Source organism: Talpa europaea, assembly GCF_964194135.1.
Source record: "Talpa europaea genome assembly, chromosome: 2".
In the NCBI taxonomy this organism is placed as follows: domain Eukaryota; kingdom Metazoa; phylum Chordata; class Mammalia; order Eulipotyphla; family Talpidae; genus Talpa; species Talpa europaea.
The window spans coordinates 116,545,179-116,568,974 of record NC_140068.1 but is presented as its reverse complement, the minus strand read 5'-3'; the positions used below and the strand labels follow the sequence as shown (position 1 = coordinate 116,568,974).

The following is a 23,796-nucleotide window of genomic DNA, read 5'->3' as shown; positions in this document are numbered from 1 at the left end:
GCGGCCTGCCAGGCCAGCGCTGTGGGCCTGTCCCTGACCCCCTGCCCTGGCGCCCGCTGTACGGGGAGCAGGCGGGGCTCCCTGCGGACCGAAGAGAGACTGGCGGGCTGAGGCGGGGCTTCCCCGGGTCGGGGTGGCGCTGGGGCTCGGAAATCCTCGGGGTTCCCGGGAACAGGACGCGCCCCTGAGCTAACCTGGGGCCGGGCCAGGGCCTCTCGGGCTTGACTGAGCGCGGGGCCGGGGCGGGCGGCTGCGTGGACCTGCTGGGCGGGGGGTGAGGGGCGGGCGTGGGGGCTCCGGGGGCGCCATCCCGCGGCAGCCGGGACGCACGGGGCCCTGCGGGGCCGGGAGACGCGTGGGTCGCGAGGAACGCTGCGAAGGCGAAGGCGCCCGCGCGGGCTGCGGGTCGGGCCAGGGGCGCGGCGGGGGCGCCCGGGGTGCCCGAGTCCTGGGCGGAGGGGCGTCCCGGCGCCCGGCGCCCCCGCCGAGCCCGCACCGAGGCCTGAGGACACGCGGGCGTGATGCCCGGTTCCGGGCCCCGAGCGGCCCTGCCTGGCGAGTTGCCTGCGTCCGCCCTGGCGCCGCCCTCCGCCCCCGCTCTTTGGGGCACGGAGTTCTGTGACACCAGCCCCGTCGCCCGAGCCCGTCCCCCGCGAGGTCCGGCTCCGCGCGGCCGGGGCGGGGGGCGCAGCCCAGGTGGCCAGGGGCGCTGCTTCCCCCCCGGCGCGCCGACCCCGGAGCCGCCGGGAACGCCTCTCCGCCGGCGGGGGCCGCGGGGCGAGCCGGGCCTGACCCCCGGGCGGGCGGACGCGCCCTGGGCGCTGCCCTGTCCTCTGCAGCCGGCCCGGCCGAGCCGCGGGCCCGGGATGTCCTCGGAGGCTCGGACGCGCGCCCGCCCGCCCCTCGGGCTTCTCTGCGGCCCTGGAGGAGGGTCCTCGCCGGCCGGGCCGGACAGGCGGCAGACGGACCGAGGGGCCCGAGGAGCTGAACCTGCGGGGCGGGGGCCCCTCGGGAAGCACCCGCGGTTTTCGAAAAAAGACATTTATTTATTTATTCATGCGCACAAGAGCCGGGGTGCAGCCAGCGGCAGGGGTGGGGGTGGCGGTGGGGAGACTCCCCAGGACAGCGAGGGGCGGAGCGGGCGGATGGGCTGAGGCGCCGCTGCGGGGCGGCGTGGCCAGAGCATCGGCTGCCCCTGGGGTCTGCGCCTGGCTGACCCACTCGGCGCCCGCCTGAGCCTCGGCCCGCGCGCCCTCGGCGCTCCCCGCCTCGGAGCTGGACTTGGGGACTCTGGGGCGCGTCCCTTAACGCCCGCCTTGGCGCTGCTTCTCCTGATTTTCCCTGCAGCCCCCCACCCCTTGCGCGGAGGGGACCCCGCTGCGCCCACCCCGCCTGCGTCCAGTCCTCCGGGCGCGTGACCCGCGCGGGGGGGGGGTGCGCGGGGAGCGCCAGAGCCCCTTGGAGCGGGGGCCTGGGCCTGGGAACTGAAGCGGCGGGCGGAGGACACGCGTCTCAGGGGCGTCCCGTTCATCCCTCACGTTGGGTCCTCACCGGACACACCCCCTTCTGCTAGCTGGTTCCCCTCACCGCCCCCCTCCCCATCAGCTCCTGGCGGGACCGTCCCCACAGGGGACAGACTGAGGCTGCCAGGGAGCCTAGGGGCCCTTCTGGTGTCTGCAGCGCGCGCCAGCCTCCTCCGCGGCTCCTCACCCGGGCGCCCTGGCAGGGTGAGCAACGAGTGCGCACCCCCGCCCGCCCCATCACCCCCTCCCCAGCGCGCCCTGTTCTGGGGCTCCCCTGCGGGGCGCGGCCATAGTTTCGCAGTTGAGCGTGGCCCCACGATGGGTCTCAGTCCCCCAGCCCCCCCCCTCCGTCACGGGTGCCCCCAGGCGCCCCGAGGAGCCCAGGAAGACCCCGGGCGCGCCGCGGGCGCTGAGGAGGTGCCCAGTTCGCCTAATGAGCCCTGGGCCTCACAGGGGCGGTTTGGAAAGGGGGGGCTCCGCGCTCCGCTGTCCCCAGCGCGCCTCCCCTGCGCTCCCTCCGCGCGGCCGGGGTAGCTGTGCCCCAGGATGGGAGGAGACCCCGGGGACCCCAGGGGCGCCCACAGACACCAGGAGGGCTCTGGGCGCGCCTGAAAGACCGACCTGCGCCGTCCCCGGCTCGAGCTGCTGTCCCGGGTCCCATGGGGACTCCAGCAGGGCGCGGAGTCCCCAGCCCGGACCCGGGCCCGGTGGGCGGAAGCGCCCCCCCAGCCCCCGGTCCCCACCCGCGCAGGGGACGGGCAAGGCCGCCTTACCGGGCGAGGGGAGCGGGGCGGGGAGCCTTGCGGTCAGCGCCGAGCTCCCCGGCCGCGGTCACCCCGTCCCCCCAAGACCGTAGTCACCTCCCCGCCCCGGGGAATCCCTCGCGTCCACCGCGCCCCTCACTGACGGGACAGGGGTCGCTGCCCCCCCAACCCAGGGCGGGCCCTGACCAGGGGAGGCGGCGTCTACGCGGACCCGTCTCCCGCGGGGTACCCGGCCTGGCGGGGGCGGCGGCCTGAGGCTCCTCCCCTGCCTCGAGTGTGGCCCCAGGCTCCTGCGCCACACGGACTCCAGACGGCGGGGGTGTCGGCACCCTGCTGCGCATCCTCCCTCCTCTGGGCTCCTGCCCGGCTGTCGGCTCCCCGAGAGGGCGGGATGGGGGCCCAGGGGGGCCCTGGAGGGGCCGAGAGCGCGGGCAGGCCCAGCGTCCAGGGATGGCCGGTCCACGCCGGCCGGGGCGCCACACCTGCTGGACGCACGGCTGGGCGGCTCTGGGGCCTGAGCCCCTGGGCGGACGAGCAAGGTCCGGGAAGTGGGGCGAGCGCAGAGCAGCGCGGGGTGCGGGCCTTTCCTAAACCGCGGTGCAGCAGGATCAGCCCGGGTCGCTGCCCGCCGCGGAGCTGCCCCTGCCGCGGGCCAGGAAGGGCCGGGAGCCCTGGAAGCGGCTCGGCTCCGGCTCGGGGGGCGGCCCTCGAGGGGCGGGGCCGGGAACCCCCCTTTCCGGCAGCGGTGGGGCCGGCGGGGCGGAGCTGGTGGGCGGGTGGCGGGCGCTGCCAGGGCAGCGGAGCCGTGGTGGGGGGAGGGGGTGGCCTGGCGCTCCAGCTCGATTTCAGCTTCGGTCTCCACAGTGACCCGCGCCCCTGCGCGCGCGAGAAAACAGGAGGCGAGTTCTGCTTCCCGCGGTCCAGCTTCTTGTGGTCAATAATTATCTTCCTTCCTTTTTAGCTTTTGATACTTTCTAGTGAATTTAAGTTCGTAATGTATTTCTTGACCTTCTATATCAACAGTTGGAATGTACGACTTCTGGCACATTGAGAATTTATAAAAATGTTATTTAATACCCACAACTGTGCTAGCAGCAAGTTAACATGATAAAAAGAAATAGTGAGATAAATCATTTAGTAACGCCAAGTAAGAAAAAAAAAATCAGAAATCAATGGTTTTAATTGTGATTAAATGTTTGAATTCATACAACTTAGAGCAGTTAATGTTTTATTAACTTATATATCTAATTACGTTGTACAAGGCTGGCAAAAATGTTGGCAGTGAGGAGTATGTGTTTAGAATGGTCTGATCCAGTTTCTTGTTCAATGCACACTGGATTCTCATTATATTCCATAACGTTTATTGACCAGTGTAACAGCATCGTGAATTAATGTTAAGAGTCACTTATCAGCACTAAAAATAAAAAGGCCAATCACTTAAAAGAGCAGTAGGCCGTTGTCAGCCCAGAAGCTCAAAGGTCAGGATTCTGCCACCTCTTTTAAGCCCCTGGCTGGTCTCCAGATTTGCCTGGTTCCACCTGGAACTCCCCCGGGGCTGGACGCAAGGTTAGCCTGACTCAGCCCCTCCCAGGTGAGTGTTTGAGAGTGACTGAATGTCTGATATCCAGTTGGAACTGCATTTCATCATGAAATATTTGGTGTGAAATTTTCAAGTATGGAACATCACAGATGGGAAAGTAAAGGATGATGCAGTCAGTGGAGAGGAGCTGAGGCCAGACAGCAGCCACACCCACGGGGCACTTCACTTCCCAAATGAGATCTTCTTCAAATCCTTTGCATGTCTATGAACACACCAAATGATAGTGTTACTGTTTGCACGTAAATCCAACGGCTTTTTTCAATTCAATGAGTTCATAAAAATGCAGACACTCTGTGTGAGATTCCTGTTGATGACCTGCCCAGCCAGGGCATTGTCCTGCCATTCCCACCAGCCCACTCTAGGTGATGAAATAAATGGGGACAACACTCCTGTGAAGTGTGGTGTTAGGGATGGCATCCCTAACACATTTCTAGGAATATTAGGTACGAGGTAGACTACTAGCTACCATTTTGTTTTGAGCAGATTGTTTCTCAAAAATTCCCACCCAATGATTTTTGTAATATTTTAGTAATTATACTGCACAGGAACTTAACTTTCTTATTTCTGCTGTCCACCAATCGCTGAGTGTGTTTTTGGTAAATGTGGTGGCACCCACACCAGAGCTTCCAGAAGGTCCCCATCACATCACGTGTGTGGGTCCTTCTCTACAGTGGATCGCAACTGCTCAGATTCTAACTTGGACCCTAAGACTTTGTTTATGCTGTGAAGGCCTCACTCACTAAGTACAGGGGCCTCTGTCCTACCATGACCCCTGATCCCACATGTGACCGAGAGGGTCAGTGACATTAGAGGGGAAGCCGCCTTCGAGACTGGAGATGCTGCCCCAGGGACAACTAAGATGACAACAGATGAAACTGCTGCTGACAACTGCTGATAACTGAGATGAAACCCAACCATCTCCTCTCTTGGCCGGGAGCTACAGAAATGGAGAACAGCAAAGAGTGGCTGAAAGTTCAGTTACTCCAGTATACACGGAATATCACATGGCACCTAAGAGGTAAAAAGAGCAACAACTAAAACTCAGGGTATATGAAGTTATCTTAATATATATATTATTATTTATTTTATTTAATATTTATTTTATTATTTATTACATTATTTATATCTTTTGTAATTATAAGAATATAGAGTAGTATAATGTGAAAATTTAAAATAATTGTCTTGTAAAGAGTAATGAACTCATCTTCCCTATTATATTTTGGTGAGTCTCCCCTTCATTAGTCTCCCCACAGCCGACTTCATGGCTTGGTTCCTCAGACTGTATATGATGGGAGTAAAGGTGGGGGTCACCACCGTGTAGAACATAGAAATGACCAGGTCAGACATGGATGGGGTTCCTGTGGTCAGCTTCAGATAAGCAAAGCATCCAGTGGAGAAAAACAGCACCACAACCAGCAGGTGGGGAAGGCACGTGGAGTAGACCTTGGCCTTATCTTCAGTGGATGCAATCTTCCTGACAGCAGAGAAAATGTGGACATAGGAAATTATGATGAAAATAAAACAGCAGATACTCAACAGCGAAGTAGTGAGAATGGGGACAAGTTCATTGATTAAATTTCCTGAGCAGGAAATAGCCACTAACTGGGGGATGTCACAGAAGAACTGGTGGACCACGTTGGACCCACATAGGACAAGTAGAAGGTTCCAGCTGTGTGTATCACAGCATGGAGACCCCCACCCAGCCAGGACACAGCTGTCAGGTGCACACACCTGTCCCTGCTCATGACGACGTCATAGTACAGGGGATGGCAGATGGCAGCATAGCGGTCAAGGCTCATCACTGTGAGCAGGTGCAACTCTGTGGTTGTTGTAAAAACCATCATGAAGACCTGGAGGACACGGCATGGGAACAAGATGGAGCTGCTCTGCCTCAGAGAGTTGGCAATGGACTTGGGGACTGTGGTTGTGATGAGGCAGAGGTCTGTGAAGGACAGACTCCTCAGGAAGAAGTACATGGGGGTGTGGAGGTGCCGGTCCAGGGTGGTGACGAGGACAATGAGCCCGTTCACCAGCAGGACGCACAGGTAGACCAGGGAGAAGAGCAGTGGGTGCAAGAAGCCCATGGTCCCCTGGGTGGGGAACCCCAGGAGGACGAATTCTGTCATAGTCGTGAGATTCACCCCCCCAGAGCCATCATCTGTATAAAAAAAATAAAGAGGAAAAAAACATTGTCAAATCTTCTAATATTGAACATAAGTGGGTTGTCAGCATAAGATAATGATTCAGTCTATCTACCAGGTAGTTACTCCTTCTAGGTCCCATGGCATCTAGTATCCTCATATGCGTGTGCTGCTGTGTTCAACTTTCATTTCCATCTCATGTGAAGGGGACATTATCACACTGTCCAAACATGTCCTGAAAATTGGTGAAGGCTTGAAGATTTCCATTGACCCTACAGAACTTTAAGAACTACAGTCTCAAACCTCTCAACAAACCCAACTGACTGTACCTCCCGACTGCCCCACTTTTGCTGCTCCCACCTACTGCCCAGGCCCCAGCATCTCTGCCCAGCACACCTCCCAGAGGTTGTCCAGGGCACAGTCCCAGAGGACACGTGACCATGCCCAGTACCCCCCACCCCAGAGACCCTGTCCCTGCTCCTCCAGCACAGCCCTGGTCAGTGACAGGTGTTCAGCGTATGGGGTGTGCGGGTCCCTGTTTTCCTGCTCCCTGGAACCCGGCACTGTCCTGGAACTGAATGATCTGAGCACAGCATCCCCGTGTGGCGTGTCCTGATGCCTCCTCTGTCAGATTCCTACCCCTGTGGCCTCACTGCTGACTCCTGGTCCGTCCTCTTGTCTCGTCATCTCCCTGCACCTGACTCCCCCACATCTGAGGACTCAGAGACCACATTTCCCGCAGAGTCTCCTCCTGGGTCACACCCACACGTCCCTCCTGAAGGATGGGCTCATCCACCCCGGGTCCCTCCCTGGCCCCTCTGTCCCCCACAGACTCATGCACATCTGTGCAGGGAGGAGGCCGCTCCAGGGCTGAGCCGGACGGTCTGTGCATGTGGCTGACCCTGCCGGTCCCAGGGACCCGGGTCCCCCGGGTGCAGGTTTGTTCCTCACCCAGGCCCGTGGGTGAGTGTGGACGTCTGGACACGGGGCAGCCCTGCCCACTCCACTTCCCCTCCCCAATGTCATCCTCTCCCCCCTCTGTGGGGTGATGGAGGGGAAGGCCCTGGGGAGGCAGGATTTTTAAGGTCACATGGTAACATAAAATAATAATTACAACACATTGGTGGAATCTTCCTAATAATTTAATAAAAACAGGAAAATAAATCATGTAATGAGATGGTCCAAGATGTAGATACCTTTGGACTGATATCGGTAATGATGACAGAAGCTCTGGCATATTCTCTTCCTGTGCAATATCACTAATGACTCCTGAGTGGTGGAATTGGGAAAAAAAAACCAAGTCCATGTCTGTAAAGAGACATTCTTCATCACAATGTAATTCTGTTAATTGTTGTCTTTTATGTAGTGCCCAGAACAACTCAGTGTGCTGAATGCTCAAATCCAGTTATGAAGCATTAGTTGTCACATATACGATGCACCACAACGTTCTGTTCAATCCTTTGAACACTTTAAATTCCAGGAGAGTATATTTCCTCTCGCTGAGACTCATCCAGCATGATAAGGCAGTGGGGCACTGAGAAACTTGTGCACCTTCAGAATTTAATAGTTTTCATGATTTATAAAACAAATATTTTATTTACTGTGCTTTCTCAGATCTAAAATGAAGCTTGAAATCTAGAAACAGTCAAATCTGAATGATTTCCATTCGAAAACTGTTTAAGAACAGAATACCTGCAGTCTGGGGGGGGAAGTTCCCGCTGCCGTGTCGAGTCTCTGTCCTGAGGTTGTCCCCATGGCAGTATAGATGGCGTCCCGGCCTCTTACTCCATGGCGGGGCTCCTGGGGACACCTCTGAGCACTCATAGGATGTTCCACCCCGTCCTGCACTGCCTCATGGACAGAGCAGGGCCTCAGGGCTGGGCTATTTGAGCTCTGGAGCTGGTGTCCATGTGTTGGACACTGTCCAGATTCCAGCCCTCAGGGACCTTCCTCCAGAGGGAAAGTGTGTGTTTACTTGACTGTGTTAATTGGAGCGTCCTGCAGTGCTTCTCGGGGAGTAATTATCACACTCGGTGTGTAGATGTGATTTTGTGTCTGGCTCATGCCTCTATGGAAGTGAATAGACAAATCCTCATTTCCAGGTTCCATTCCCCAACTGTCATGTCCCCTGGGGTCAGCACCATCAGTCATAACAGTGCCCTGAGTCCCTGTCTAGACAGCTGGACAGTCGCCCATCACCCACCGTTGCTCTTCACAGAGAGGCCCTGGGGATGGGCGTGAGGGGGATGCAGAAAGGCCTGAGGCGGGAGGGAAGGGACACTGAGAAAGGCAGGAGGGAGCCAAGGGAGGGGAGTGGGGAGGAAAGACAATGGACGTCCAGCAGAAGTGAGTGCCCATGGGGGTCACCAGCCCTTTGGGAAGAGAAACTATACTCGTCTCTGAAATTGTGTCTCCTGCGGTTCTTTTCCACCCCAGCACCTGTCACTGCACTTACATTAGAATTGTCCTTTTGTTGGGATAATTTGCTTTTAATCTTTAGGAAATAGTATTTTAGGGTTTCTGTTCATGGTGTCATATACTTAGGTTTGCTGCGTGACGATGGTGACGTCACACATGGAAACAGGCGTTTATCTCTTTGAGTCTATTCTTCTGTAGGGTGTGGGGCAGGACCTGCTTCACTCTGCTGCGTGTGTCTGTCTGCTTCTCCCAGCACCATTTCCCCACTTTCCCTGCTCCAGTGCCTGCTCTGGCTCCTCTGTCGTAGAGTCACTGTCCATCCTGACGAGGGAGGATTCCTGGGCCTCATTATATTCCAGTGGCCTGTCTGTCTGTTTTTGTCCCAGTGCCATGCTGCTTTAACTTTTAGAGCCTTATTGTATGGACTGAAGTCTGGAAGTGTGCTGCCCCCATTCTGCCTCTTTTTGTCAGTGTTGTTTTGGGTGTTCGGGGTCTTTTACATTTCAGTATTTTTAATTCTTGATACTCTCATAGTTTACTGTCAATAAAATTTATGGGATATCAAGAGAAGAAAGTTATGAATGCCTTCTTATATGCAAAAATTGAACCAAAAGAGAAGTTAAGAAAACAATCCCACTCATAATCACAAGACTAAGTACCCCAGAGTAGACATAACGAAGGAGGTGAAGATACAAGAAAAGAGTAAGGCATTGTCAAAAGAAATAGAAAGTACAGTGTATTCAGGAGCATACTGAGTCAGGTCCACAAGCGGGATGAGTGCACCCTGGAGAGCAGAATGGGCAGCGGCCTTAACCACCAGATCAGCTGCCCTGTTGCCCTTTGCCATGTCAGACCCACCCTTCTGATGGCCAGGACAATGCATCACAGCAACAGCAAGGTCAGGATTTCTAATGGGTGTTTGACATCCTTTTTACTGCGGTGAGGAGTCCTCGCTCCTTCCAAATGGTCGTGTGCATGTGGAGAGTCATGAAAGAGTACTTTTTCTTTTTTCTTTTTTTTTTCTGACTTATTTCGCTGAGCATGATCCCTTCCAGCTCCATCCATGTTGCTGCAAACTGCATGTGTTTATCTTTTTTGTTTGCTGAGTAATATTCCATTGTGTATATGTACCACATCTTCTTGATCCAGTCATCTATTTTTGGGCTTTTGGGTTATTTCCAAAGCTTAGCTACTGTAAACAGTGCTGCTATAAACCTAGGAGTGCAGGTGCTCTTTGGAATTAATGTTTCTGTGTCCTTTGGGTAAATACCTAGGAGTGGAATTGCTGGATCATATGGAAGCTCTATGTTTAGTAGGTCAAGAAATCTCCACACAGCTCTCCATGGTGGTTGGACCAGTTAGCAGTTAGCACTCCCACCGACATTGCAGGAGAGTTCCTTTTTCTCCACAATCTTGCCAACACTTGTTGTTTTTTTAATATGTGCCATTCTCACTGGTGTAAGATGGTTTCTCATTGTAGTTTTGATTTGCATTTCCCTGATTACAAGTGATGTTGAACATTTTTTCATATGCCTGTTGGCCATTTGATTTCCTCTTTGGAGAAGTTTCTATTTAGCTCTTCTGCTCATTTATTTTTTTTAGAGGCATGTTTTATTTATTTATTTGTTTGTTTGTTTGTTTTTGTTTATACATGCACTGGGTACAGTCAGAAGAGCAGGAGGATGAGAGAATTCACCAGAGCCGGAGCAGGGAGCAGAGCAGGCAGAAGGACTGAAGTACACTGCTGAGGGGAGCAGCGGGTGGCAGGAGAGGTCTGCGCGCCATGTGGGACCCTCCTCTGGTGGCCGGGGAGCAGCCAGGGATCGAACCGGCACTGCAGAGTCTGCAGGCAGCTTCGCAACCCAGCGCTCAACCACTGCGCCACCGGGGAGGCCCTCTTCTGCCCATTTTTTGACTGGATTATTTTCTTTGTTTTTGTTGAGTCTCATCAGCTCTTTGTAGACTTTTGTCACCAGTCCTTTATCATTAGTGTTGTGTGCAAAAATGTTCTCCCAGTCGGTGGGGTTTCTCTTTGTTTTTGTTATTGTCTCTTTTGCTGTGCAGAAGCTCTTTAATTTGATGTAGTCCCAGCTGTTTATCTTTGCCTTCACTATCACTGCTTTGGGTGATGTGTCTGTAAAGATGTCTTTGAGGTGCATATCATGTAGTGTTTTGCCTTTATTTCCTTCTATGTATTTTATGGTTTCAGATCTTATGTCTAGTTCTTTAATCCATTTTGAGCTGGTTGGTGTGCATGGTGTGAGGTAGTAGTCAAGCTTCATTCTTTGCATGTATGATCCTGCATACCTTTAAAAGCTTGATCCTAAATGCTTCTAAAAGCTGACTCAAAAACAGTTCGATTTTCATCCCTCATGCTCTTAGTAGTTAAATCAAGAGCCTGAATTTGTTGTTGCATAGCTAAGTTAAGAGCCTGAATTTGTTGTTGCATAGCTATATTAAGAGCCTGAATGTGCGGGCCTCCCCGGTGGCGCAGCAGTTGAGCGCCAGGTGGCGAAGCCGCCTGCAGCCTCTGCAGCGCCAGTTCAATCCCTGGCTGCTCCCCGGCCACCGGAGGAGGGTCCCACATGGTGCGCAGACCTCTCCTGCTGCCACTGCTCCCCTCAGCAGTGTACTTCAGTCCTTCTGCCTGCTCTGCTCCCCGCTCTGGCTCTGCTGAATTCTCTCGCCCTCCCGTGCTTCTGACTGTACCCAGTGCTTGTATAAATAAATAAATAAATAAATCTTTAAAAAAAAAAAAGAGCCTGAATGTGTTGGTGCACATTCTCAGTATGTGAAGTAGAACATCTACCTCTCATAGAATCAAGAATGTAGCAAATGGCACTTACACACATTACCAAAAAAACACCCAGAAGCACAAACTGTAAAGGGATGGCTTGTAAACCACCCATGTATGTATTCAGAAGTAAAATCATGTACCACAGTCCTGGTTTCACCAAATTATTTATGTTTATAAAGCTGGTAGTGATGTTTATAAAGCTGGTAGTGAACAGGAAAAGACTACTTAAAGTCAAGGCCGGAATAAAACTGAAAGAACTTAAGCTTGGGATGAGATTGCTTAAATTCATGTTTGGAAAACCAGACAGAGCCATATGCAAGAGGAAACAAAACTGTTCAAGACCTGGTACAAAGACTTAACCAGTGCTCTGCAGACCTAGTGCATTTAAGGTGACCAACACAAGGAGTTAACTTTGGGCCGGGCAACCACGGGTATAACTTGAGAACCATGTTGGGTGTCAAACTGTTACTGGGCAATTCCAATATAAAACAGGTTGCCTGACTGGGGGTTCCTCACCTGCATGCTTAAAAGGGACTTAATTAATACTCAACTGCAGGTGCACACAAAAGGTTAATAAAAGGTTTGTTTACACGGGAAAGGGGAAATGAGGAAATGTACAACTCAGGGAGAAAAGAGGGAGATAAAGACTTAAATGGGTCCTACCTGTTCCGCTGACCTGGAATCCCAATGGCACGCGGAGAGCTGGTGGAGAGCCAAGAGCTCTGAAGCCAAGAGAGCACCCCAAGGTCCACCTGCTGGTTTTATACCACTCCTAGCTGCTTAACTCCACCCTCAGTTCCCAGTTACCCTCCCTTTGGTGATGATGGGATTTGTCATTCCCAGTGTCTTGATGGCTTTGGTCTGGAGTGGTGGTGAAATCCACAAAGCCTGTATGGAATTAACTCAGGACATCCTCTCCTCCTAACAGTATCACCTTAAAAATTGTACATTAGCACAAGTTTCAACCAATATGCAAGAGAGGCCTATGGAAATGTAACAGAATAGGAAATACTCTATGATATTATTTCAAGTTTCACTTTTTTTTTTTTTATACAAGAACCAAGGTACAGGCCAGAGGTGTGGAGGGTGAGAGGATTCACCAGAGAGAGAGTGGGGAACAGAACAGGCAGAATGGCAATATACATTGCTGAGGGGAGCAGCAGGCGAGTCAGGAGAGGTCTGCTCGCCATGTGCATTGCTCTGAGGCCCGCGGGGATCAAACTGGCACTGCTGAGGCTGTGGACAGCTTCACAGTGCTGCACTCAACAGCCTGTGCCACCAGGAAGGCCCCTCAAGTTTCACTTTCTTTCTTTTTTTTTTTTTTTAAAGATTTATTTATTTTATTTATACAAGCACTGGGTACAGTCAGAAGCGCGGGAGGGTGAGAGAATTCACCAGAGCCAGAGCGGGGAGCAGAACAGGCAGAAGGACCGAAGAACACTGCTGAGTGGAGCAGCGGGTGGCAGGAGAAGTCTGCGCGCCATGTGGGACCCTCACCCATGTGCCGGGGATCGAACGGGCGCTGCAGAGGTTGCGGGCAGTTTCACAACCCAGCGCTCAACCGCTGTGCCACCGGGGAGGCCCTCAAGTTTCACTTTCTAAATAACCTTTAAGATACTACCACCTGTACAGTTTTAATTTAGTATCAATATTCACAATTATCTGAAAATACTACTACCTTCTTCATTCCTCCAGGCTGTGTCTTCCTCCAGCCCAAATCCACTCCTCCCTAAGGTGGGGAAGGGAATTTGGAACCTCCCCTGTCTGTGGATGTCACACTGTCACAGCATCATGTCTCCCTCTCACGGGCTCTGTGGGGTGGTGCAGCCTTGATGACCCCACACTCACCCCCATTCTCTCTCCCCATTTCCTGGGGTGTGTCCAGGGAAGACAATCAGCATCAGCCTGCTCCAGTTACACAGTCTCCAAGGACGCTCCTGGACTCCTTTTCCCCAGACCCCTGGATGGGATGTGATGCCCCTCCCCCTCCTGCTGCTGCTCTGGGGGCCCCTGGCCCTGATGGAGACCCGGGCGGGTGAGTGCGTGTCCAGCTGGACACTGTTGCTCCAGGAGGGAGGAGCAAGGAGCCCCCTGCGGGTGCAGGACCCCAGGAAAGACTCATCTCCCAAACCTCTTGTACCCTTCAGGTGCTTTGTGTTCTGGTCCCTTCTGTCCCTCCCGCCTCCCCTGAGTGCTCTGGTCCCCTGAGTCTGGGCCCTTCTTGGCCCACAGCCCCTTTTCACTCTCACGGCCCCGCCCCTTTCTCCCCTCCAGGCCCATCTCCCTGGGCCCTGGGCCCCCGCTGAGAGGAGGGTCAGCCCGGGTCTCCCCTCCCTGCCCCCAGGCTCCCACTCCCTGAGGCTTTTCTACACTGCGATGTCCCGGCCCAGCCTCGGGGAGCCCCGGTACGTGGACAACACGCAGTTTGGGCGGTTGGACAGCGACTCTCCGGGCCAGAGTGCGGAGCCGTGGGCGCCCTGGGCGGGGCAGGTGGGGCAGGAGGACCTGAATGAGGAGACTCTGATCCAAAGGGACAACGTGCAGTGGTTCAAAGCGCTCCTGAGGGACCTGCGTGGCCGCTACAACCAGAGCGAGGACGGTGAGATTCGCGGAGCGGTGCCAGGGTCAGGTCACCCCCCATTCCCACCCTAAGGCCAGGGTGTCCCGAGTCTCAGGGTCCACTGACCCCTCGAGGCTGGTGGATCTGCCAGGACCCTCCACTGGCAACAGCCAGAGGGACTCGCCTGCCTGCAGTTTCATTTTCAGTTTAGGTTTATTGAGGGTGAGAGGGCGGGGTGACCTCATGGTGACCACAGGGGTGGGTTTCAGGGTCTCACACCCTCCAGAGGATGTTTGGCTGTGAAGTGGGGCCCCACGGGAACCTCCTCGGCGGGTATGATCTGTTCACCTATGACATGGCGGGGATTACATCTCCCTGAGCGAGGACCTGCACTCCTGGACCCCCGCAGACTCGGGAGCTCATGAGTCTGTGCTCTCCTTACTCTTAAATCCTTCAAACAACAAACTCCTGTTCTGGCTGTTTTCCTTTTTTCATTCCCTTACTAAAACTTTTTTTTTTTTTTTTTCATTTTCCTCTTGCTTGGGCCCTTGAATTCTCATTGCCCTCATCAGGATCATCTGCTCTGGAGGCCATCAAACTGCATATGGTCCTTCAATGAAACCCACTATGAAGCCACCACTGTCTTTCTTCCGAGGTCCTTACATTGTCATCCTGCGGTGGAGCCCTGTGTCCCTAAGTCACCCATGTTCAACAGGAAGCAGTCATCGATCTGATGGATAACCTTTGTCCTAACAGCAGTTAGGGTCTCCATCCATAGAATGGGGAATGAGTCCTAGGGCACGTTAGGATAATCAGGTAGCTTTAGGGACATGGTAGATGGGGACTTCGGCAGGTAAGGGAAGCTCCAGAGATAAGACCCAGGACTAGGGGAACAGGCCATTCATGGATAAGGACCATGAAGAAAAAAAGTTAAGAGCTGGGACACAGAGACTTAGTTCTGAGCACAGAGACATTCAGGCAGTGAGATCATAGAGAACTAAGCAATCACAAAGAGACAGGTGGAGCTTTAGAATAATTAGGGAAAGAAGGTCTATATTCCCTGAGGCACAACCCACTTGGGCTTCCTTGCCCCTCCCTGGCCTGGTACACAGGCCTGGGGGTGTCACTCTCTGTTCCTTTTCTCCCCAATAAACTTTTTTCTTTCTCTAAACACATCTGCTTCTTCTCCGTGCTTGCCTGAGAGTGTCAAGAGGAGTTCCTGCTGCTGTCTCATGAGACACTAACCCCAGGTGGTCTAGTGGGTGGGACTCAGTGCTGCCCCTGTAGCCTGGGATCCGTTCCTGGCTGTGACACTAGGCCTGAAAACCTACAATTCTAGTATCATTACCTTAAGGCCTTTAGAATTTATGGTGTTGTGAGCTAACATTGAGAAGAGCAAATTTTCTGCGAGTATCAGGAGTCCCCGTGAACTTTCAAGTCTTTTCTGCTTCACTAGTTAACTTTTTTTAGATCACCCAGGTCGGTTGAGCGGATGCTTCACTAAGTCCACAAGACCCACCTTCCTTTTCTGCCCACTCCTGGTAGGCAGATGTAGGGCAAGCATTTGAATCTCGGGAAGTCAGCTCATCAACATGGCGGCAGAGACATGCTTGAGTAAGTTCTCTCATATAAAGAATTAACAGGGAGCAAAAGCAGCAGGTCCCTGCAAGAACTGGGACAGGAGGGGAATGAGTCCTAGGGCGAGTTAGGATAATCAGGTAGCTTTAGGGACATGGTAGATGGGGACTTCGGCAGGTAAGGGAAGCTCCAGAGATAAGACCCAGGACTAGGGGAACAGGCCATTCATGGATAAGGACCATGAAAAAAAAAAGTTAAGGGCTGGGACACAGAGACTTAGTTCTGGGCACAGAGATATTCAGGCAGTGAGACCACAGAGAACTAAGCAATCACAAAGAGACAGGTGGAGCTTTAGAATAATTAGGGAAAGAAGGTCTATATTCCCTGAACAGAGGACAGCAAGAGAGGAAAGGAGCTCACTCCGACCTACAGAAAGGAGAAATAAAACAAGAACAAACTAGGGATCCAGCAGGACATTGAGCGGAAAGGAATTTCTGCAGGCTCTGTTAGGGGGAAAGGATGTCCTCAGCTAATTCCATACAGACTTTGTGGATTCCACCCCCATTTCAGATCAAAGCCATCAAGTTATTGGGAAAGACAAATCCCATCACCACCAAAGGGAAGGTTGCTGGGAGCTGAGGGTGGAGTTAAGCAGCCAGGTTTCGTATAAAAACCAGACACATGGGCCTTGGGCTCTCTTGCTCTGTCGCTTGCCTCTTGGCTTCATGGCTCCTCGCTTGCGGCCAGCTCTCAGAGTGCCATTTGGGTTTCCAGATCGGCAGATCAGGTAGGACACATTTAAGACTTTATCTCCCATTTTTTCTCCCTGAGTTATACATTTTTTTCATTTCCCCTTAACCTTGTGAATAAATCTTTTATTAACCTTTTGTGTGTGCCTGCAGTGGAGTATTAAGTCCCTTTTTAGCACGCGGGTGAGGACCCAGAGTCAGGCAACCCATTTTATATGGGGGCTGCCCTGTAACAGCTCCACGCCTTGTGGCCAGGAACTGTGGGGAACCGTGAGGGAGCCGCCAACGCAGTGAGTGAACAGCACCAGGGAATCGCAGACTGGCACCATCAGAGGAAGGTAGTAACTCCATAGAGAGACCTGTAAATAGCTAAGGGGCAGCTGGTGAGCGCATGGCCTGGGGCTGTGGGTAGATGCTGAAGCCATCACTGAGGTGAGTCTCCAGAACAGGGTTTACCCCTGTTGGACGCCAACTCATGGTCAGGGTGCACAGCCTGTGCCTGCGGGGACAGACAGAAGCGCCCCCTCTCCCGAGTCAGTGATGGGACAGGTCCAGCCAGTCTGGTCCTGGCAGCGGGGTTGGTGCAAACCGCAGGTCTTGTCCAGACTCAGCAGGAGTGAGAAGACTTCAACAGCTGTTAGGGCTGAGGAATTTCAATTTAAGAAGTTTAAAGTAAATAGAGCTTTATGTATTTGTTACTGTGGGGAGGATGTTGCTTTTGGAGTCAGTGGGTTAGAGTGCAGCGTCCTTGGGTTCACTCTGGGAATGGTTTCACGAGAGCGCCCCGTTCAGCGACACGCAGTGAGCTTCTCCACGAGGCAAAGACGTCGGTTATACTTAAAGAATAGGTTTATTATGGCAAGGGGCAGAAGAGTAAAAGATACTTGCATGGACACAAGCAGCAGGAAGAGCTGCCCCATAGGGACAGGTTTGCTGAGAGAGGCCTGCATAGTTGCAGGCGGGTGGCCTTGAGGAGAGCTGCCTTCGTGGAGGGAGGTCAGTGAGGACAAGCCCCGACATGGTACAGGTCACGGGCAGGCAGGAGGCTGCTGCCCTGTGGAAGAGAGAGTTGGTGAAAAGGAAGCACCTGCACAGTCACAGTGGAGTGGGGGGCAAATGGACTGCTGCCCTGAGCCAATACAGAGACTGCACTGATACAGTCTTCTATTTGGGAGGGGCCACTCCTTGTGAGCCTTTGGGTTAGTTGCTGATTTTGGATAACTATGCGGAATCTGAAAGGGACCAGAGATTCCACTGTGGGCTTAATCTCCATGTCTTTACCTTTGGGGTCTGTTGGCCTCAAAGGCCATATCTTTACCCTTGGGCCTGTGCTCTGGACACTACAGCAGTCTGATCCCTGCTTGGGTCTTATGCTTTGTAATTAGTCATTGGCACCTAAGGATCTTGGTTTCCATAGCTGTGTCCATGGCAATGCTAATCTCTTCTATCCCCACCTCCTTGTGTGAGCCGGGTTTCTGGTCTTGTGGAGCCTCCTTTTCAGTTTTTTCTATTCCTGTCCTCCATCATCCACCCTGACAATATCCAGCCCAAAACCTTTTGGGGAGTTGAAAGGAGGAGGTCCATTTTCTGTAGCTGCTTCCTGCTGGAGTGGGACATAGAGCTGGCCCAACCTACATGGGCCTGGGATATCGTCTCCCTAGCATTAGTCCCTGAGTTACCTGTTGTTACTGGTTTAGGAAGGAGGCATATACAGAAGGCCAAGGGGTGGGGCATCCTAGACAGGCTGCTCCTCTTGTATGGGTCAGCTGTTTTTTTTTTCCTTGGAGGACTTTAAACTTGAAAAGCGCACCCTAAGTTAGAAGAAACACATTTGACTAGGATATTGTGTATGTTAAGGTTTAAAGAGTAGAATGAGGGCTTCCCCGGTGACACAGTGGGTTTAGCGCAACACTACGAAGCCATGCACAACCTCTGTGGCTCTGGTTCAATTCCTGCCTGGCCAGGGAGATTCCCACATGGTGCAGGAGACCTCTCCTGTCTCGCCCGCTGCTGCCCTCAGCAGTATATTTCCGTCTTTCTGCCTGTTCTGCTCCCTGCTCTGTCTCTGGTGAATTCTCTTACCCTCCCGCACCTGTGGCCTGTACCACAGTGCTTGTATAAATAAATAAATCTTTAAAAAAAGAGTTATTAAAAAAATTAGGAGGAGAGTGAGAAGTATAGCACTGGCTAAGGGCCCTCAGTAACATGTACTGTCATTTGGGGCCAGGCATTGAGTGTCAGGTTTACTAACAAGGTGAGCAGCAGTAAAATAGTAAGTTTTGGCGTTGTGACATGGGAATAAATTTTACCAGGTAAACAACCCATTTTAGAGTGTTGTTAGACTAAAAAGAATGTTAATGGAATATTTGCTCCTAGCAAGAAACTGTTTTAAATCCCATGTATCCCTTGTTAGGGCAACACCCACCAGGGGAGCCCTGAAATGTGGAGTGAGGCAGATAGCCATGGACTCAGCGGGAGGGTTGGCTTGTGTGTGTGCAGAGCTGCAAGTCCAGTGAAAATGACTAGTTTTTTTTTTTTTTGTTTTTTTTTTTTGTTTTTTGCTTTGTTAGGGACACCAAGTGTCATGAGCATGATCACTGTGAGGCTAGCCAGGGAAGTTGAGTGAGCTTTATTTTTTTATTTTTTATTTTTTTAATTTTATTTTTATATTCCCAATACAATTGCAACCCCTTTATTTTGAACCCAATCCCTCCTTTCCCCACCCCCCACCCCCAAAGAGTGTCTCTGGTTCATAGTTGTTTGTTGATTTTGATATTTTATTTCTTATAGTTGTTCTTTTTCCTGGTCCCTTATTTAAGTTTTTTAGATTCCTGCTATGAGTGAGTGTCCGGAGCCGCATGGAGCATGCGCCATGTTGCGCATGCTCCCAAGTTAGGTTTCGGTTTCTGTTTCGCCTTCGGAGAAACCACTGCGCTTCCGGAAAATCACGTGGGACTGGGAGGTACGAGGAGAGGAGCGAGGGAGGATAAGAAGGGAACCACGGGAGAGACTGGAGAGACTGCGTAGAGGACAAGGAGAGAGACTGCGTAGAGGACAAGGAGAGAGACTGCGTAGAGGAGAAGGAGAGAGACTGAGTAGAGGATGAGGCGAGGAGACCTCGAGAAGGAGACTGTGGAAAGGAGACTGTGTAGAGACTTGGAGAGAGGAGACTGAGAAACGTACTGAGAGAGGAGCATAGAGAAGGCCAGGGAAGGTAGTAGGACAGGGAAAGGAAAAAACATGTAAAAGTAGGAAAAGGAAAAGGGAAAAATAAAGAAGCAAACGCTAGCGTCAATTTGTCAAGCCCCTCATTTCAATCCTCAGCCCTTCTCTTTTCGTGCCTCCAAATCCAGCGGGTCGGGACAAGTGAGACCATCCGGTATTTTTCTTTTTCTTTCTGGCTTATTTCGCTGAGCATGATCCCTTCCAGCTCCATCCATTTTGTTGCAAATTGCATGTGTTTATCTTTTTTGAATGCTGAGTAATATTCCATGGTGTATATGTACCACATCTTCTTGATCCAGTCATCTATTTTTGGGCTTTTGGGTTGTTTCCAAAGCTCAGATATTGTAAACAGTGCTGCTATAAACATAGGGGTGCAGGTGCTTTTGGAATCGATGTTTCTATGTCCTTTGGGTAAATACTTAGGAGTGGAATTGCTGGATCATATGGAAGCTCTGTGTTTAGTAGGTCAAGATATCTCCACACAGCTCTCCATAGTGGTTGGACCAGTTAGCACTCCCACCAACAGTGCAGGAGAGTTGCTTTTTCTCCACAACCTCGCCAACATTTGTTGTTGCTAGTTTTTTTAATATGTGCCATTCTCACTGGTGTAAGATGGTATCTCATGGTAGTTTTGATTTGCATTTCCCTGATTATATGTGATGTTGAACATTTTTTCATATGTCTGTTGGCCACTTGCATTTCCTCTTCAGAGAAGTTTCTTTTTAGCTCTTCTGCCCATTTTTTCACTGGATTATTTTCTTTGCTTTTGTTGAGTTTCATCAGCTCTTTATTGGTTTTTGTGATCAGTCCTTTATCATTAGCGTTGTGTGCAAAAATGTGCTCCCGGTCGGTGGGGTTTCTCTTTGTTTTGGTTATTGTCTCTTTTGCTGTGCAGAAGCTCTTTAATTTGATGTAGTCCCAGCTGTTTATCTTTGCCTTCACTATCACTGCTTTGGGTGATATGTCTGTAAAGATGTCTTTGAGGTGCATATCATGTAGTGTTCCACCTATATTTCCTTCTATGTATTTTATGGTTTCAGGTCTTATGTCTAGTTCTTTAATCCATTTTAAGTTGGTTTTTGTGCATGGTGTGAGGTTGTAGTCAAACTTCATTCTTCTGCATGTAGCGACCCAGTTTTCCCAGCACCATTTATTAAACACACTGTCTTTACTCCAATGCATATTCTTTGCTCCTTTGTCAAAGATTAGTTGACCATAAATCTGTGGGTTTATTTCTGGATTTTCTATTCGGTTACATTGGTTTGTGTGTCTGTTCTTGTTCCAATACCATGTGGTTTTGATGATTATGGCTTTGTAGTATAGTTTGAAGTCTAGGCGTGTGATGCCTCCATTCCCTTCTTTTTCTTTTCAGGAGAGTTTTGGCTATTCGGGGTTTTTGGTGAATCCATATGACTTTCATCAATAATTGTTCTATTTCTTTGAAGAATGACATTGAAATTTTTATTGGAATAGCATTGAATCTGTATATTGCTTTTGGCAGGATGGCCATTTTAATGTTTATTCTTCCAGTTCTTGAGCAGGGTATGTCTTTCCATTTCTTTGTGTCTTCTTCTATTTCTTTTAACAGTGTTTTATAGTTTTCTTTGTATAGGTCCTTTACCTCTTTTGTTAGATTTATTCCCAAGTATTTGATTTTTTTTGTTTCGATAATAAAAGGGATTTTTTTAAATTTATTCTTCTTCAGATTTATTGTTTGTGTATAGGAAGGCTACTGATTTTTGTGTGTTGATTTTGTATCCTGCCACTTTACTGAACTGAGTGATGAGTTGAATGAGTTTTTCTGTGGAGTTTTTGGGGTTCTCTATGTATATTATCATATCATCTGCAAATAGTGATAGTTTGACTTCTTCTTTTCCTATTTGAATTCCTTGTATGTCTTTCTCTTATCTTATTGCTCTGGCAAGGACTTCCAGTATTATATTGAAAAGCAGTGGTGAGAGTGGACATCTTTGTCTTGTTCCAGATCTTAATGGAAATGCTTTCAGCTTTTCGCCATTTAGAATGAGACTGGCTGTTGGCTTGTCATATATGGCCTTTATGATGTTGAGGTATGTTCCTAGTATCCCAAGAATTTCAAGAGCTTTTATCATGAATAGGTGTTGCACTTTGTCGAATGCTTTCTCGGCATCTATTGATCTTATCATATGCTTTTTATATTTCTTTTTGTTGATGTGTTGGATAATGTTTGATTTTCGGATGTTGAACCATCCTTGTGTCCCTGGCATGAATCCTACTTGGTCGTGGTGAATTATCTTATGGATACATTGTTGGATTCTGATAGCTAAAATTTTATTGAGGATTTTTGCATCAGTGCTCATTAGGGAGATTGGCCTGTAGTTTTCTTTTTTTGTGTTGTCCTTGTTCAGTTTTGGTATTAGTGTAATGTTGGCTTCATAGAACATGTTTGGTATTATCCCTTCCTTCTAAATTTTTTGGAAGAGTTTGTGAAGGATAGGCTCTAATTTGTCTCTGAATCTTTGGTAGAATTCATTTGTAAATCCATCAGGTCCTGGGCTTTTGTTTTGGGGGAGGTTTTTGATTACCATTTCAATTTTTCTGCTTGTAATTGGTCTGTTCAGGTGTTCTATTTCTTCTTTATCTAGCTTTGGGTGATTATAGAGTTGTAGGAACTTGCCCATATCCTCTAGATTGTTGAACTTGTTTCCATATAACTGTTCACATTAGTTTCTGATTATTCTTTTGATTTCTGCTGTGTCCATTGTGATTTCTCCTCTTTCATTTGTGATCCTGTTTATTTGTGCTTTCTCCCTTTTTTCCTTTGTGAGCCTGGCTAGGGGTTTGTCTATTTGATTTGTTTTTTTGAAGAACCAGCTCTTGGTTTTATTGATATTTTGGATTTTTTTTTTTTTTAGTTTCGATTTCATTTATTTCTGCTTTGTTTTTTATTATTTCTTTTCTTCTACTGGTTTTGGGGTTTTTTGGTTGTTCTTTTTCTAGTTCGTTGAGCTTCGAGATTAGGTTGTTTCTTTGAGTTCTTTCTTGTTTCTTGATATGAGCCTCTATTGCTTTATATTTTCCTCTTATTACTGCTTTTGCTGTGTCCCATACTTTTAGGAAATTGGTGTCCTCCTTGTCATTCAATTCAAAGAATTTTTTAATTTCTTCTTTGATCTCCTCATTAGTCCAGTGGTCTTCCAGTAGTGTGGGTTTTAATCTCCATGAGGTAGGAGAGTTCCTTGCCTTCTTTTTATGGTTTATTTCTAGTTTGATGCCTTTATGGTCAGAAAAGATGGTTGGTATGATTTCAATCTTGGTGTAGCTATTGATGTTTGTCTTGTGTCCCAGTATGTGGTCGATCCTGGAGAATGATCCGTGTGTGCTTGAGAAAAATGTGTACTCAGATTTTTTTGGGTTTAGTGTTCTATAGATGTCTGTTAAGCCCAAGCGCTCTAGATCCTTATTTAGAGTTTTAGTGTCTTTACTTATTTTTTGTCTCGCTGATCTATCCAAGGTTGACAGTGGTGTGTTGAAATCTCCCACTATATATGTGTTTTCTCTGATGTCTGTTTTCAAAGATGACAATAGTTGTCTGATATATTTTGGTGCTCCTTCGTTTGGTAAATATATGTTAATGTTATTTCTTCTTGAAGTATTATCCCCTTGATCATAATATAGTGACCATTGGGGTCTCTTTTTACCTTTTTGAGTTTGAAATCTGTTTTATCTGATATAAGTATAGCTGTTCCTGCTTTCTTTTTTGGTCCATTTGCTTGTAGGATTGTTTCCATCCTTTAACTTAACTTTGAGTGTAGTTTTATCTTTTGCAGCTAAATGTGTTTCCTGGAGACAGCAAAATGTTGGGTTTTGTTTTTTAATCCAGCCTGCGACTCTGTGTTCTTTTATTGAAGAGTTTAGTCCATTTACATTTAGAGTTAATATTGATATGTTAGCACCTGTATTTGCCATTGTGTTTGTCTTTCCTTTGATTTTATTTATTCTTTTAATAACTTTTTTTTTTTGGCCTTCTTCCATTGTTATTCGCCCCTCTGAGGTTCTGGCTTTAGGACTCCTTGTAGTATTTTTTGGAGTGGGGGTTTAGTTGTAATGAAATTCCAGAGTTTCTGGTTGTCTGGAAAGGTCCTTATTCTTTCTTCATAGAGGAAGGAAAGCTTTGCAGGATAGAGTATTCTTGGTTGGCATCTGTTGTCTTGAAGTCTGTTGACTATGTCCCTCCACTCTCTCCTTATCTGTATTGTTTCTTCGGAGAAGTCTGATGTTAGTCTGATTGGTTTTCCTTTGTGTGTTATTTGTTTCTTCTCTCTTGTCAACTTCATTATTTTTTCCTTGTCTTGTATTCTTGGGAGCTTTACTATTCTGTGTCTTGCTGTATTTTTCTTTTCATCATGGAAGTTGAGTGTTCGTCTTGCTTCTTGTTTATCAGTTTTCAGCTCCTTCTTCA

The 23,796-nt window shown here is 49.8% G+C and overlaps 1 pseudogene across 1 annotated transcript in view; it reads left to right on the top strand.

Moving 5' to 3' along the window:
- LOC311188281 (HLA class I histocompatibility antigen, alpha chain G-like) overlaps positions 1-23,796 on the top strand; it is a 678,711-nt pseudogene that overhangs the window by 539,651 nt on the left and 115,264 nt on the right. The window lies entirely within an intron of this gene.